The following is a 5,000-nucleotide window of genomic DNA, read 5'->3' on the forward strand; positions in this document are numbered from 1 at the left end:
CATACATACATACATACATACATACATATTATTAATAAATTAATTTTTTTTTTTTTTTTTTTTTTTTTTCTTCAAATAAACCCACATTGCCATTTCTCTGAGCGTGTGCTGCGAGCTTCAACGAGAAACATTCGGCGCGAAACTGTCGAGCGGCCGGCCGTCGCGCGCCGCACCTGTACGAGAAACATTTTCCTCTGACGTTGCATCGGAATAATTATTATAATTCATTACTATACATACATACATACATACATACATACATACATACATACATACATACATACATATTATTAATAAATATAATTGTTTTTTTTGTTTTTTCTTTTCTTCAAATAAACCCACATTGCCATTTCTCTGAGCGTGTGCTGCGAGCTTCAACGAGAAACATTCGGCGCGAAACTGTCGAGCGGCCGGCCGTCGCGCGCCGCACCTGTACGAGAAACATTTTCCTCTGACGTTGCATCGGAATAATTATTATAATTCATTATTATACATACATACATACATACATACATACATACATATTATTAATAAATTAATTGTTTTTTTTTTTTTTTTTTTTTTTTTCAAATAAACCCACATTGCCATTTCTCTGAGCGTGTGCTGCGAGCTTCAACGAGAAACATTCGGCGCGAAACTGTCGAGCGGCCGGCCGTCGCGCGCCGCACCTGTACGAGAAACATTTTCCTCTGACGTTGCATCGGAATAATTATTATAATTCATTACTATACATACATACATACATACATACATACATACATACATATTATTAATAAATATAATTGTTTTTTTTGTTTTTTCTTTTCTTCAAATAAACCCACATTGCCATTTCTCTGAGCGTGTGCTGCGAGCTTCAACGAGAAACATTCGGCGCGAAACTGTCGAGCGGCCGGCCGTCGCGCGCCGCACCTGTACGAGAAACATTTTCCTCTGACGTTGCATCGGAATAATTATTATAATTCATTATTATACATACATACATACATACATACATACATACATACATATTATTAATAAATATAATTGTTTTTTTTGTTTTTTCTTTTCTTCAAATAAACCCACATTGCCATTTCTCTGAGCGTGTGCTGCGAGCTTCAACGAGAAACATTCGGCGCGAAACTGTCGAGCGGCCGGCCGTCGCGCGCCGCACCTGTACGAGAAACATTTTCCTCTGACGTTGCATCGGAATAATTATTATAATTCATTATTATACATACATACATACATACATACATACATATTATTAATAAATATAATTGTTTTTTCTTTTCTTCAAATAAACCCACATTGCCATTTCTCTGAGCGTGTGCTGCGAGCTTCAACGAGAAACATTCGGCGCGAAACTGTCGAGCGGCCGGCCGTCGCGCGCCGCACCTGTACGAGAAACATTTTCCTCTGACGTTGCATCGGAATAATTATTATAATTCATTATTATACATACATACATACATACATACATACATACATACATACATACATATTATTAATAAATATAATTGTTTTTTTTGTTTTTTCTTTTCTTCAAATAAACCCACATTGCCATTTCTCTGAGCGTGTGCTGCGAGCTTCAACGAGAAACATATCTATCAATACAAATGTCTATGCAAAAAAAAGAAAACAAACAAAATCATATCAGTCAATAAAATAAATAATAATATTTTTTTACTACTACTACTACTACTACTAGTACTACTACGTGCTACTACTGCACGCCAATACACATACATAATAAAATGAAAAATCGTCTCTCTCTCGCTCGCTCTACGAGAAACATTCGACGTCCGCTCCAATGCCGACGCGGACTATTGCTCTCGGTATAGATGTGGAGCGAAACAGTCGTGCGCACAGCGTCGACTCGTTCTCGTTGCCGCGCGTCGTTCGTCTCAAATAGACACGAACGACGGACGAGAGAGAATGTGTTCTTGTTTTTGTGTTTGTGCGAAGTGTGAGAATATTATATACATATATTCGCGCATGGATGATATAGATATGGGTATGGATTTTCGGAGGAAATTATATCAAATTCGTATTTCGAATGCGAGACCGCCGAGATCTTTCCCAGCTCTCTCTCTCTCTGTGTGTGTGGTGTATAGTACATTTTATATATCTCTCTTGTGTCAACACAAAATAACAAAGAATATACATACTACTCCTCCTCATATTTTATATAATATAATATAAAATTATATTATAGCACCGCGTTCGCAGACCGTATGGTGATGTTACCAATCGACCAAGATTTGGGACCGTCTCCCCCGGTGTTATCTGTGATGTTAAAAGAATACGCTTCTAGGCACACCTCAACGCAGGGCGCCTAGCGTGTTCGACACGTGCGCGGTCGCCACGGCGACCGTATATGGAAAGAATGTATAAAAGAGGACGCACACGCGCCCATCGTCGAAACGGTGTGCGCAGCGTCGTGTTGGAATTTATCCCTCAAGCTCCGGGCGTTGATCGTATCTAGTGCGAATCATGCGTGTGTGTGCGCATGTAATTGCCAGCCGAGTTTTAATATGTTTACAATAACGTATTGAATAAAAATTGAGAAGTTGCGTTTAGATGAATGTTCAATTTTCAAATTGTCACAACATCGATTCCCGCCCGCGGGGTCGTGTTCGTTGCAGTTTTATGTCCCTCACAGTGGTCGAGCATCGTTGTACATCACCTCGTTGCGAGATCGTGACGGGACGGCCGCTCGTAGACCGGTCAAAGTTAGTCTATCGATATGAAGCGCGAACGTCGCGTCGCGTGCAAATTCGACGCGTTACGTTCACGCGTGTCGAGAAGGCGCGCGCGCAAGCGCGCGCCCCTCGACGCCGCCGAGCCAGCGGCTCGCCGAAGCCGCGTGACCGCGGTGTAGGCGTGTCGTTTGCGTAAGCAGCTCCCTGGTTGATCCTGCCAGTAGTTATATGCTTGTCTCAAAGATTAAGCCATGCATGTCTCAGTGCAAGCCGTATTAAGGCGATACCGCGAATGGCTCAATATATCAGTTTTGGTTCCTTAGATCTTACTCAGTTACTTGGATAACTGTGGTAATTCTAGAGCTAATACATGCAATCAGAACTCTGACCAGTGATGGGATGAGTGCTTTTATTAGATCAAAACCAATCGGCGGAGGGCCATGCGTCCGAAGTCGTTAATTTTGATGAATCTGGATAACTTTTGCCGATCGCACGGTCCAGTACCGGCGACGCATCTTTCAAATGTCTGCCTTATCAACTTTCGATGGTAGTTTCTGCGACTACCATGGTTGTCACGGGTAACGGGGAATCAGGGTTCGATTCCGGAGAGGGAGCCTGAGAAACGGCTACCACATCCAAGGAAGGCAGCAGGCGCGCAAATTACCCACTCCCGGCACGGGGAGGTAGTGACGAAAAATAACGATACGGGACTCTTACGAGGCCTCGTAATCGGAATGAGTACACTTTAAATATTTTAACGAGGAACAATTGGAGGGCAAGTCTGGTGCCAGCAGCCGCGGTAATTCCAGCTCCAATAGCGTATACTAAAATTGTTGCGGTTAAAAAGCTCGTAGTTGCATTTGTGCGCCGCGCTGTCGGTGCACCGCATCCGCGGTGATACTGACACGTCTGCGGAGCATATCGTCGGTGAGCCGGCGGTAAAACGCCGGTTCAATATCAAAATCCTATCGCGGTGCTCTTCGGTGAGTGTCGAGGTGGGCCGACAATTTTACTTTGAACAAATTAGAGTGCTCAAAGCGGGCTCAAAATGCCGCTTGAATATTTCGTGCATGGAATAATAGAATATGATCTCGGTTCTATTTTGTTGGTTTTCAGAACTCCGAGGTAATGATTAATAGGGATAACTGGGGGCATTCGTATTGCGACGTTAGAGGTGAAATTCTTGGATCGTCGCAAGACGAACATCAGCGAAAGCATTTGCCAAAGGTGTTTTCATCAATCAAGAACGAAAGTTAGAGGTTCGAAGGCGATTAGATACCGCCCTAGTTCTAACCGTAAATATGTCATCTAGCGATCCGCCGACGTTACTACAATGGCTCGGCGGGCAGCTTCCGGGAAACCAAAGATTTTGGACTCCGGGGGGAGTATGGTTGCAAAGCTGAAACTTAAAGGAATTGACGGAAGGGCACCACCAGGAGTGGAGCCTGCGGCTTAATTTGACTCAACACGGGAAATCTCACCAGGCCCGGACACCGGAAGGATTGACAGATTAACAGCTCTTTCTTGATTCGGTGGGTGGTGGTGCATGGCCGTTCTTAGTTGGTGGAGCGATTTGTCTGGTTAATTCCGGTAACGAACGAGACTCTAGCCTGCTAAATAGGCGTCGTCATTCAAGGTGTGCGCGACTCTCGGGGAGCGCAACTCACTGGCGACGTATTAAAATTCTTCTTAGAGGGACCGGCGGCTTCGAGCCGCACGAGATTGAGCAATAACAGGTCTGTGATGCCCTTAGATGTCCTGGGCCGCACGCGCGCTACACTGAAGGAATCAACATGTTCTCCCTGGCCTAGAGGCCCGGGCAACCCGTTGAAACTCCTTCGTGCTGGGGATTGGGGTTTGCAATTATCCCCCATAAACGAGGAATTCCTAGTAAGCGCGAGTCATAAGCTCGCGTTGATTACGTCCCTGCCCTTTGTACACACCGCCCGTCGCTACTACCGATTGAATGATTTAGTGAGGTCTTCGGACCGACACGCGGTGGCCTCACGGCCGTCGGCGTTGCTGGGAAGTTGACCAAACTTGATCATTTAGAGGAAGTAAAAGTCGTAACAAGGTTTCCGTAGGGGAACCTGCGGAAGGATCATTAACGTTGGTTTTTTCTTTTTGTTTTGTTGTTGTCAAAGACTCGCAAAAAAAGAAAAAAATACAAAAAACACGTGAATGATACGAATCAAAATCGAATCCGAGACGGTTGACTCTCTCTCGTCGATTCGCGACGTGTGCGTTGCGACACGCTTTGATTAGCGTTCGCTATCGCCTATTGATACTTTGAAATAATATTTTAATTTTTGTGTACAA

General features: G+C 44.1%; 1 non-coding gene across 1 annotated transcript; it reads left to right on the plus strand.

Annotated features, from left to right (window-relative positions):
* The first annotated feature begins 2,882 nt into the window (after positions 1-2,882).
* Positions 2,883-4,788, plus strand: LOC123719378. The gene has a single exon (XR_006755434.1). It is a non-coding gene; the product is annotated as a small subunit ribosomal RNA (ribosomal RNA).
* Positions 4,789-5,000: the final 212 nt, after the last annotated feature.

This window comes from Pieris brassicae, unplaced genomic scaffold (genome assembly GCF_905147105.1).
Source record: "Pieris brassicae unplaced genomic scaffold, ilPieBrab1.1, whole genome shotgun sequence".
Taxonomy (NCBI): domain Eukaryota; kingdom Metazoa; phylum Arthropoda; class Insecta; order Lepidoptera; family Pieridae; genus Pieris; species Pieris brassicae.